Source organism: Adiantum capillus-veneris, chromosome 2 (genome assembly GCF_014529385.1).
Source record: "Adiantum capillus-veneris isolate H3 chromosome 2, ASM1452938v2, whole genome shotgun sequence".
In the NCBI taxonomy this organism is placed as follows: domain Eukaryota; kingdom Viridiplantae; phylum Streptophyta; class Polypodiopsida; order Polypodiales; family Pteridaceae; genus Adiantum; species Adiantum capillus-veneris.
The window spans coordinates 99,739,341-99,752,558 of record NC_140932.1 but is presented as its reverse complement, the minus strand read 5'-3'; positions in this window follow the sequence as shown (position 1 = coordinate 99,752,558).

Here is a 13,218-nt window from a genome sequence, read left to right as displayed (position 1 = left end):
ATAGACCAAAGGTCGGCTACCACATTGAGGCCGTGATATAACACTTGTGTACCGCTTTGATATGTGTTACTTCGACATTCAAAAAATGAGAGGAGGACTCAAGAGGCAACAGTTGCACCATGTGCACCACTTTGTCCTTACCTTGGGCAACAGATTTCCCCTTGGGGCAATCCTTTTGTGTTACTTCCACATTCAAAAAACCGAGAGGAGGACTCAAGAGGTAGTAGTTGCACCATGTGCACCGCTTTCTTCTTACCTTGGGTGGCATATTTTTCCTCAGGACAATCCCTTTTTTTGCGTTAGGCCCCTTGGGCTTCTGGAATGCATCACATGCAGCTATTGTAAATTTTCTCTTACGATGTCTATGTTGTGTTCGTGAATTTGCAGGTGCAGTGTCAGACATGTGAGTGTTATGCGATGCTTTTTCAACGGGATTGTTGTGTATATGCGCTTACACTATAGCCTCCTTTACACTAGTTTGGTAACCTACCAGGACATAAAAGTGTCCGTTCAAGGTTTTGGAAGAAAATTCAATACTCATAGTATGTGTTTGAATTTTCAAAATTCCTTACATGGTCTTCAAGCTAAGAACCCATTCAATTTTGAAAAATAAGTAACATGCCTATCGCTTGATTTCTTGGTCATGACAAGCTTCCAAAGCCAAGCCAATGCTGCATTTTATAAAAAATGACATACTTTCACGGTTACCCCCATGGTACATCATAAAACTGTTTATGCTACAAACCTATTTTTCCCATGAACTTCAATGGGTTCCTAGTTTTAGTATACGGCTATTATAGCCACAAAAACTCTTAAACTATGTGTAGAATTAGATACAAAAAAGTGGCATTTTTGCATGCTATTGACCTATCCTCCGTGTTTGCTGCCCATATTCTGTACTATATAATCTGTCTATTCATATAGCTTGGTACTTCACACTCATATTGACACCAAAAAATTATCAAAGACATGTAAAAATGTCATATTATGATCATTCTAGACACAACCACAAGACACAAAAACAGCGAGAATTTACATGTACATCGTTCCATTGAAACCTTTGGTTTTTCCTAGCAATTGATAAAGAGGGTCTGGGACATGTGCACAATGTGGAATCCATATGAGATAGAAGATACATGCACCTAAAAATCTTCTCACCTTTGTGATATTTATGCACGACTTTTTTGTCCTCTATATTGCATCCACTTTAGTTGAACAAGGTCAACGGCCATGAGGACTACATAGATGCCCCACAAATCAATATTTGTTCAACCCCAAACACTAACTTTTTTCCTAGCTGTTAACCACTAGCGTCCACTTCTAGTAGTCATGGGCCAAGCTTGTCGATCCAATAGAAAAGGGTAAGAGTGATCGCCGATGAGAGGAGCACTCTAACTGGAACATTCAAGGGTTAGTTCACTAAGCATGGGCGCCCAAGTGTGAATGGGCGAGCTCATATAAAAGTCACCTAAACCTAAAAATCACTCATTCTCTCATTTGTGCAATTGAAGAGTGCTCTTGCTCCATGTCCATTTCTTCTTCATCTCCTTGTGTGTGTGTGTGTATGAGAGAGAGAGAGAGAGAGAGTGTGTGTGTGTGTGTGTGTGTGATCAAGCATTACGACGACACGGTGGCGGCGAGGTAGTTGAGCGCGGCACGGCAGTAGCTCCCTCTTCTTCGCGACGAGGAATCCTCCACGAAGGCGAGCGTAGGATGGTGAGTGACACACCCTTGCTCTTTTGAGCTTACTACATTAATCTGGTTGTGTGCTTGCAGCCATTTGTGGCTCGCACACAGTGTACATTAAGTCCCTTGCTTTGACACGTGCAGTAGACGTGCACATTTTGGCACCGTTGCCGGGGAAATGCCCTGCACTAAGCTCAAATAGCACTCTATGTTGCTTTATGGTTCAATGTGAAATGTAGAAAAGGTAGAGAAAGAAGGTGTGTGGCTTGTTGAGAAGGATTTGTGAACTTTGTTTTTGATGCAGTGTACTATTTTTTGTTAATAAGGTGTTAGATTTTTGTTGTAAGGTACTGTTTTCTGTTGATAAGGTGTTAGCTTTAAGGTATTAGATCTATAATGTTAAATCTATAAGGTACAGTAAGTAGATATGTTAGCTAATTAGTTGTTGTAGTACTATGTTAGTGTGTAAAGTAGCTTTGTTAGTTGCAAGTAGGTAGGTTAGGTGTGTGTATGCTCGTGCGCGCCGCGTGACCGCGGTGACCTTCTTTTCAAAAATAAAAATAAAAAAAAATTAAAGGTAGGACCGGGATCGGGAACATTCCCCGGGCCAAAGCCCATGCTCAGGCTCAGGCCTCAGTCACCCTTTGGAATTACTTATTTTAGCCTTACGCCTAAGTAAAAATTGACCCTTTTGAGGACCATCGGAGCTTCGGGTAACCGAACTTTGTGTTGGAAAGCACACCATGACCCCCTGAGCGATACGCTCGTTTCAAGTTATCACACACTCTAATCCAAAAATTGATCGTAAAAAGACATTAAAAAACATCAAAAAATGAGTGAAAACGGGACGTAAAATGCCCAAAAAAATCAAGCGGTTAACCTTTGTGGGTATTCGCCGATGCTCGTAGGGTGCCAAAGGCACATGCATCTTTGCTCTGGTTGTGTGCTAGAGGTCGAGCAACTAGAGAGCACTTCGACTTACACGGGTTCTTAATACCCACCTACCTCAGGTTCCGCCCTCGGCGGGGACCCAACGTAGTAAAACCCAAGACCCAAACATAGCGTCTAGTGACTCTTCATCTGACTACAATATTATGGAAGGGCATCGTACACCGAACCCTGAGAAAGTAAACCAAAACGTACCTGTTTGGGTCCCACATCGTGGATCTAGTGGTTTAGTCGCTTTATAGAAACCCTTACTAGAGCTATTCGCTCTGAACCAGTGGCTAGTGAAGTTAACAAAGGTGAGGGAGAGGTAGATTCACTGTTTGAGAATAGATCAAATGAGCACCCAACTGGTCGGACACGTAGCCGGACACCACATTTGTAGTCTATTATTTTGCTGAGCTAGTGTAGTGATACTCTGTGTAAATCTTAATTCCATAGTAACAGTCGATTCCCTGAGTTGTAATTCTATAATGATAATTGTAAAGGTCCGTGTGAGCCGGCCACTGGCCATTTAGAATGCCCTAGGTATAAAGGTCAATAACCTTAATGTGAAGGGAGGCTTATTTTCAGAGAAGAAGGGAGCTCTAAAAACGTATGCTCAAGCTACGAGCTGCTCCACCTTGTAATCATCACAGTTAATGAATGGGTAATCAGTTTTCAAATCCAAAACTTGGATTGTGTTCCTCTGTCTTCGCTCTTTAAATTAAGTGTAAGCATTGTCAGTTTTGTTGTGGTTCACAACTACGTGTTTGTGAGCTGTAATTACAGATTTGAGTGCTTAAATCACTGTTTTTAGTCGTTTTGACCATAGGAGAGTGTTCTTAGACCATAGGGTGACATTTCTGGATAGTTCTGTTGCAGTTTTTAGGACCTTTTTCATGATGGATCGTGATTTTGGTACCTTGTCAAATTGCGACCATACTTGCTAAGATAGTACCCCTAGGTGTCCTAGACCTCCTCCTAAAGTTTCATTGCATTTCGAGTCCGTTCGAGTGCCAAAATGGCGTGATGACCTAGAGCTCTGAGAAAGGACATAGGCAGATTTTCTTGATCATTGTGTGTTGGTTTGCTTGTAGAGTTGTTGTGTTTGCTTGTTAAGGTTCACTTCTTGAGATTGACGATCTCAGAGAGTCTCCGTGCCCCATCCGAGTCACTTCCCTGAGTATTGAGCGGTGCCAATGTTAGCGAATCACCGCGACGGACGTCTGCAACATAGCTTTCAGGCACTAACATAATGTCAATACTCAAGGAAGTGACTCGGATGGGACACGGAGACTCTATGAGATCGTCAATCTCATGCGGTGAACCTTAACAAGCAAACACACTAGCTCAACAAGCAAACCAACACTCAATGATCAGGGAAATCTGCCTATGTCCATTCTCACAGCTCTAGGTTACGCCATTTCGGCAGTCGAACGGACTCAAAATGCAACGTAACATTAGGAGGAGGTCTAGGACACCTAGGGCACTATCCTAGCAAGTCTGGTCGCAATCCGACAAGGCACCAAAATCACGATCCATCATGAAAAAGGTCCTGAAAGCTGCAACACAAATAGTCCAGAAAGGTCGTCGTATGGTCTAAGAATACTCTTCTATGGTCAAAACGACTAAAAACAGTGATTTAAGCACTCAAATCTGCAATTAAGACTCACTAACACGTAGTCGTGAAGCACAGCAAAACAAACAATGCTTACACTAGAATGAAAGAGCAAAGAAAGAGGAACACAATGCAAGTTTCAAATTGAAAATTGATTACATATTCAATAACCTGCAATGATTACAAGTTGGAGCAGCTCGTAGCTTGAGCGTACATTTTCAGAGCTCCCTTCTTCTCTAAAAATAAGCCTCCCTTCACATTAAGGTTATTGAACTTTATACTTAGGGCATTCTAAATGGCCAGTGGTTGGCTCACACGGACCTTTACAATTATCGTTACAGAATTGCAACTCACGGAATTGACTGCTACTCTAGAATTAGGATTTACACAGAGTATCACTACACTAGCTCGACAAAATAATAGACTACAAATGTGGTGTCCGGCTACGTGTCCGACCAGTTGGGCGCTCGTTTGATATGTCCTCAAACATTCACCTTTGGTATCTCAGGGGGAGCCTATACTCCCCAAGAGTGTCCACGTCGATATCCTGCCCCCTACTTTCATGGAAGACCTTGCAAAGCAATCACCCCTTAAGTTCTACTACCCGATGGTAGGAGTCTTGCGGAGGTGCAAGAAGTTGAGCTCTATATGCAAGCAGCTAGGGAGAGGAAAATGGAGAGTTTCCTAGAACAACACCGAGCCATGAAGGGAAAGACCCCTGGGACAACAGGCATAGCAATCGAGCAATCGAGTGCTCCTGATTTAGTAGGCAATGTGGGTCAAACTATGGGGAACAACAATGCTTCCACCTCAAGGGAAACCTCTAGTATGCCGGGCCTAGAAGGGTTATTTCTCAACAAAAATTGGTAATATGACCTACAAAATGAAACCTTGACTGACATGTACACAGGTTATACATACCATATAGGTTGGTTAGAAGTTGTACAATCTACTTCTAGCGCCACAAGTCTAGAGGAGCAGCAACAGATGGTCTGCAATGTCATCCATACCATCATCCAATCGGAGAGGCAAAACCGAGGGATTAATATTCCTTCAACGGGCCTTATGAGATTCTTGGATATGGGCAAGGCCAGACAACCGACACTATCATAGATGGAAACTCCTTCAGTGAGTCCAATGGACCCTTCATATATTGTGTCGCCTGGAGTTTCGGTACAGTCTAAATCCACAAGTAGTAGTTTTACTTTTCCAAATCTAGCTCATCTGTCTCTCGAAGACACTACGACTACGATACCTACTCCGGTGATGAGTACAAAAAGTACACCTTGGAGCTCATTTGTTAGCATTGCACCGCTAACTAGTAGCACAGTGCTCCCAACAATACCTATACAGGTGTGCATCAAGCCTATGTACCTATCGCACCTCATGCCCACGTAGCTCCCACACCCCAGATTATGCCAAGCAGTCACCACCAATGCGATCTAATTGGAGGATAATTTAATGATTCAAGGAGAAAGAGTGTCTGTTGAGACTAAATCTGCCAGCTCGCAAGCATCGAGACATTAGTCAATGACCCTAAAGCCTATTGCTAAGGAACCAAAGATATCTGAGATGACTTTCGCAGATCTCACCAAGGCCATTCAAGAGAGTCTTAGAGACAATCGTGCTCCGCAAAACAATCATATGTATCCAAGAAGGGAGCAACAATGGTGCTCAGTATGCTATGGTCCGCATAGTACCAATGAATGCCCTACTTTTAGAGTAAAATTCAATGGGAATTGCAATGCCTGTGGGAGGTATGGTCATCAAGCTAAGGATTGCATAGTATTTAAGCGTGCGATGGCCAATAGACCAACCTTAGCATGGACAAACATACCTCTAGTGCCTGCATTGATGCCGGCCCCACCTCTTGAACAAACGTCACAACACATGGTCCCTAGGGCCCAAAATGTTGTTCAAACAACACCCTTACCACATCCGGTGCTAGGACGACAACCACCATATCTGAGAATACTTCTGTGAATCAAGTGGGTTGTGAGTCATTTATTGCTTGTTTGAAAGGCTGTGAGGAAGATATAGACCCTAATATTGCCTATGGGATTGTTGCGCTTGAAGAAAGTCCACAATACTACATGGAGGACTATTGGGGAGAAGTCAAACCTGTCTATCAAGTAGTTGCTCTTGCTGCAAGAGGCCAAAATATCAATTACACTGCCAAGAGACCACCTCTTCAATGCTATGAGTGTGGAGGTCCACATCGTGTGGCCGAGTGTCCTATTAGGCTACAAAAGAACGCCACACTAATGCAAACCAGTCAAGCGAGCATGTCTACAATGTCGATACTCATGTGTAATCGATGTGGCATAGATCATTTGATTGCCCAATGTCCAAATAATCCAAATGTGCCGAAGATCACGCCATTGAACTTGATTGAGGCTATCGAGAGGCCATCACAGAGTACACCTATCGTACCAGTAAACGTACTCACATGATCGATGCTCCAAAAACAAAATTATATTCTTGAAGAAAGAGACACGACATCAATTGCCCAATGGTAGAAGAAGAAGAAAACATGAAGGAAGAGATCGCAAAAAGCAGTGAAGTCAGAACCCAGTTCAAAGACCAACATAGGGATTGGTGACGACCCCGTATATATGAACGATGCTGAAGAGGATTCTGATTCAGGTGAAACCATGGAGACCAAAACGACCACTAAGAAAGAAACCAACAAGGAAGATCGTCATGAGCCACAACGGCCAGGAAGAAGATAGGAACTTATCCCAACCCAACAAAGGAGATCGAGCAAGTCAAGCAATTAAAGAGTTGGGTAGAAGAGACCCAAAGGGATCTAGAACCAGCACCTAGGCAGATCCAGATTACAGACACATTGTTCCCTACGCAACAACAACCTCACAAAGTCCATAGACCCCTAGCCATACCTAGTGACATCCAAGAAGAAAGTGATTTAAAGTCATGGGAAAGTGGGCGTACTCACTTCTTGTTGGAAAGAATGTCTACAGAGGGACTACCTGACCCTATCAAAGAAAGGGAGATCCCATCTTCACCACGTCAAGGGATTGAAGCCCAAAAGGTGCCGTTAAATATTACCAAACTGATGGATTTCATGGCTTCAGAAGTCAGAACCACCATCATGTCCAAACTATATGGAGACCCTGAGCTATTCTTAGCTCTTCGAGCTTTCCTCAATGGAGAACTGAAAGTTGGGCTACCACAATTTGTACAGATGGATGGAGCTAGGGAGATGCCAATAGAGGAGGAACACTAGATCCACAACCCAACTTAGATGAGAACCTTGTTGTAGAAATACATGTTAGCAATTTGGGATAATACTTTGAGGGTGATGAATCCAATGCAACCATACCAATCACTACCAAGGGATTAACTGTGAAGGAAATCCTTGATGGTGGCGCTGGGGTTAGCATTGTGACTAAAAATTGCTCGAAAACTATGGAAAGACCTCACATTGGGACCACAACCATAGTAGTAAAGATGACCAATGGGTCTATTGTTAAACATATTGGGATGCAGAAGATCTCAAGATCAAGGTCTTTGGACATAAAATAAGAAATACCTTCATTGTTAAGGATTTCTGTGTAATGGAATTGATATTTTGATATTTTATGTAGCTGACAGGTGGCAAAGGCCAAGGGTTATGCGAAAGGATAATATATTTTATCATTTAAGTGCTTATTATGAGCATGGCCAATTATTGCCCGGCCGGTCAATATGTATTCATTTAAGCATTCACTAATCTATAAATAAATACGTGCAAGAGGAAAATGCTCACTCTTGCACGGGGGGAGATTGCACCCAGTGTCTGCGTTATTATTTTCCTCTCTCTCTTCTCTCTCTCGCCACGCCGGCGTAGCACTCCGCTCTAGGAAGTGCGCCTGCACGTGCACCGTCTCGCTCTTGCTCTCTCTTTGTTCGCTTATGGTTTCGATTATGTGCTACGAGACTAATCAGGTATGCGAATTTGCCGGTTTTATGGTTGCAACGTGTTATTTTGCTATGCAGGGAACTCTACGATTCCGTATGTAGCATTGACGATGACGTGGCTTTCAATTTAATCTTTCACTTTACTTCATTTTATTTTGTACCCAGACATTGTATCAGATCCATACGGATTGTATAAGTTTGATACCATACCCTTTTAAAGACGATTATTATAACATTTCATTACAACTGCAACCACCCTGCAGGATTGGGGTCACACCCTTCTCTTCTTCTATCAGTATCAACTTCCTTACTTTAATGGCATTGATACTCCTTAGTTGGTCGCAATGAAGAGATTCTTTATAAAGCAAGCAAAATTATCAAGGGCACATGGCTTGACATTGACTCTACTTGACAAGGTGGATCATTCGATGTGATAGATGGGGGGACAAAAAAGTTCCAAAAAAAAAAACGCAGTGTAGCTTGCAGTAGTCATTTGCTAATGATCTAGGGGTTTGGTGATTATTATTGTTTTCCCATGCCGCACTACCATCCTCAATCATCATATATTTACATTCAATAGTGTACACAAAGGATGAGGAGTTGGTGATTGTTTCTTAGATTTTGGATGATCATAAAGTCATGCACCTCTCTACTAGCTACACAGATTGCACAAAATTCCTTATCAAACATCTCTATTACTGTTCGGCATAGTAGAGCATCACCAAATGCTACTATACACTACCTAAAAACCAACAAAAAAAAACATGATAGAAGCAATTTCAAGATATGCAAACTCGTAGCCATCTCGAAAGACTTCCTACCTTATTTAGGTGGACTTAGAAATTACATCTTTAAATAACATCTATATTTTTGCATGAGTAGGTACCATCATTTCATTCCATGAGGGAACCTATTCACACTCAGAAAAAAACTAGAACCCTATCCCTCTCTATCTATCGCTTACTCCTCCTTTTATCTTTGGATGCATGTTCCCACTTCCCTTGAGTCCCACTTTCCATGGGACTGCATTAACGTCCAATGAGAAAAGTAAACAATTCTCTACTCTCTCCGATAGCCTCTGTAGCATTTCTGGAAGGCTCTTCTTGATCCTTTTCCATTCTCATTTTCATTACAGTTTTTTATCCCATGCTTTTCATGATGTTTTTTCACTGAGCATGTAGTTGTGTGTGACCTCCCCGTGTGTACACACAAGATACATTTTTACAGTTTAATAGTAAAGTGCATTTTTACTTGACTTTGGACAAGAAAAGTTTTTAATAACTTCTCATGTACTCTGTGTCTTTGCGAACTCATTTCATATCTTAATCCCATGTATAAGAGAATCCATGAAAATGTGCTACCACAGACAAAATTTCTTTCTTGATTGCTTGAACCCTACTCTAAGTCAAGTATAAGAATATGGTTCTAGTCACATTAATTAGAATCAATTTCTAAGTAGTTTTTCAACTAACATACTCAGCTTACATTTATGTTCAACCTCTTCGACGTAACTACCTTTGAAAGCATGCTTTAAATGCCCTTGGCATTGTTGTTCCGCATGTATTTGCACTTTATTTCCATGTTTATATTCATCATTGTTGGCATTTTAAATAATCAACAAGCTACTCATTTGAGCTAGGGTACCCTGGGATATCGAGCCACAATTTGTAAGTGCTTTGTTAGTGGAACATACTCTAATTTGGTGTCCAATACGTGGCAAATGTTTTCTTTTTATGCCTAGCCTAGTCTATTGGTCACGGACACACAGATTTGCCGATTTAGGCAGTGTGTAGATACTCATCTTGGTGCAGATCCGCCGATCTAGGCAGCACATTAAGAAATTGTAGATTCATGATTTTTAAACTTATACCAAATGCAGATTCGCGATTTAGGCAGCATTAGTGCAGATTCGTCCGATTTAGACAGCACGTCTTATTAGTGTAGATTCGCCGATTTAGGCAACACCAATCACGAAATCATGCTGCAGTGGTTGGCCACCACTGTAACTGGTATGATTTGTTACCCGGGGATTTTGGATTTAGATATTTGCATTTTGGATTTGAAATGGATTTATGTTGGCAGATAGGACTTAAATTTTTGTGGGTTGTCGCGACACTATTTATAAAATTGGATTTGATTGATGAGAATTGATTATGATGATAATGAGTGGACCAATGATATCCTGATTCATCAAGGTATGATATATATTGCTTATTCTAGTGGTATGGGACACTAGAATAGGTCGTATGTGGATGACGAAGCTATGTTGTTTAGTTTGATCATTTTTTCTTTTCCTATGCAATATATATATTTTTTGACAGAGAATACTAATCACTGTTTTTGACAAGTATGCAGATTCTTATCTTTGCAATTGAGGACAGTTGCTTTCCAACGGAGAGGTATGTAATGGAATTGATATTTTGATATTTTATGCAGCTGACAGGTGGAAAAGGCCAAGGGTTATGCGAAAGGATAATATATTTTATCATTTAAGGTTTTTTATGAGCCATGGCCAATTATTTCCCGGCCCGTCAATATGTATTCATTTGAGCATTCATTGATCTATTAATAAATACGTGCAAGAGGAAAATGCTCACTCTTGCATAGGGGGGAGATTGCATCCAGTGTCTGCGTTATTCTTTTTCTGTCCTCTCTTCTCTCTCTCACCGCATCGACATAGCACTCCGCTCTAGGAGGTGTGCCTGCATGTGCGTTGTCTCGGCTCTTGCTCTCTCTCTCTCTCTCTCTCTCTCTCTCTCTCTCTCTCTCTCTCTCTCTCTCTCTCTCTCTCTCTCTCTCTCTCTGTTCGCTTATGGCTTCAATTTTGTGCTACGAGACTAGTCAGGTATGCGGATTTGTCGGTTTTATGGTTGCAACATGTTATTTTGCTATTTTGTAGGGAACTCCATGATTTCGTCTGTAGCATTCTGGCATCTGAGATGATCTTAGGACGTCCTTTCATGAGGGAAGCAAAAATGGTGCATGACTGGTCTAAAAACCATGTCTACTTGCAGTTCCAAGATTCTGTCATTCGAGTGGATCTTGTAATTGGTCGAGCACATCCTCTAGGAATTAGGTTTATAATTGATCATAGATTGACATTACAATTCACTCGGTCCCATTGCAGTATTGTTACACATGTAAAATGGACACTGATGTTGGGGAAGATTCTCCTTATATGGATGTTCTACCTAGGATGACTTGAGTCCGACAATGTGGATTGGGTCCACTTAGCAGCAACCATAGATACTTGGGGAAACTGGGGGACGACATGGGTAACACATGAGGGGGATGAAATGCCACCACTCGTACCCTTAAGTACGCTAGAAGTAATGCATATAGCTTCTGATGACCTACAAGATGAAGGTTTGACTGGCATTAGAACCAATAACGTCTCACAAGACTATAGCCCACACGATTTGGGCCGGTCAGAATCATCAATTGAACTTGACTCTGAGGACGAAGAATCTGAATTAAATCTTAGTGAAAATGTGGGGACAAACCATTCAAGGCCCAATGGTACCCTAGATGACAATACATCCAAGGGACCAGAAGACACAAGTAGCGATTCATCTAGTGACTCTTCACTATAGATCATTCGTAATAAAAAATTAGACAAGAAGAGTAAGAGATATAAGAGGAGACGATATCGAGCAAATGTGCGTGCTAGAATAAATGAAAAGAAATCTATCCCAGACTGGCTTAATTACATAAGGGCATGTGATGCTCATCGGAAGTTGGTAGATAATTGGAGTGAATACCTTCAAAGCGTTATTGTGTAGTCCACAACCCATTGACATTGCACAACTAGAGGCTACAGAGAAGCCAAAGTTGAGTGGTACTGTAAGGAGACGACATAATAAAGAGTTAAAATTACAAGCCATCTATCAAAAGAAAGCAGCCAAAGAATAGGCATAGCTTAAAAAGATCCAAGCAAGAGTTGAGGCTCGAGAAAGACAACAACGTCTTAGACGTCAACGAGAGGCTAATCTGGGAATCACGAAAGCGTTTTTTGAAGACATTGATGATGATTCATTGGAATGTGAGCCACCTCTACGATATCCAATTGAACTAAATAGCCTCTACGGGAGAGTACTATATAACACATTATTGGATACAAGAGCTCGACATAATTTGTTATCCTATGGAGTGTGGTGTCAGTTATGGAAGCCACCTCTATCTGAGAGTATTATCCAAGTCAAGGGTGTCAAACAAGAAAAAAACTGCGATTTTTGGAATCTGGCACACTTCTATCAGTTATGACAATGGGGTTTTAGCTCAAGACTTTTTGGTCATGCCTACTGAAACTATGGAGGGTAATATAAACCTAGGACGAACAGGGATGATAGCCACCAAATGCACTATTGATTGGGGGACTGGGGGTGTCACAACGCAAAAACCAACTCTTAGCCCTACCACTCAAGCTGTAGTCCCTGAGATATTGCCTCTTTAGGAAATAAAACCCAAAACATTGCATGTCCAAGAGGTTGAACCATATGTCCCCATACCCCAACTTTCTAGAGCTTCAACTGACGTAGTTGAAATAAAGCTTGAGACACACAAGACCCATCCTAATATAACAAAGAAAACATACAAGTGGGTCCTTAAAGCTTCTTTAGCGACCATAGCTAGTGCTAAAAGATAGAAGCCTGGTAAGAGACGTCCCACTTGCCCCAAGAAATGTAAAGAAATGTTGCGTTGGATTCCTAAAAAACTATTGGAAGCCCAAGGCTACTATGAAGGAAATGATCAAATCTGGGTGCCAAAACGTAAATTGTGCTCTTACCTATCACCTGGCCCATGTGAGTCCAATTATGTAGCTCCAAAATGAATTGACGATCGTGGAAAGAAAAAAATCATACAATGCTACACACCCGCTCTAGAGATAGTTTGGGTACCGACGAAGAAAGAACGATTTGTTCCACCTAGCTCAGGAACAGGGAAGTCCAATGAAGCTTCTTGCTCTTCATGTAGTTCCTAAACGGAAATAAAAGCTTCGACACAACCTTCAACTACCATTGTACATATCCATACAAACAAGGAAGAGTTTGCACCTCCCGTTGTAA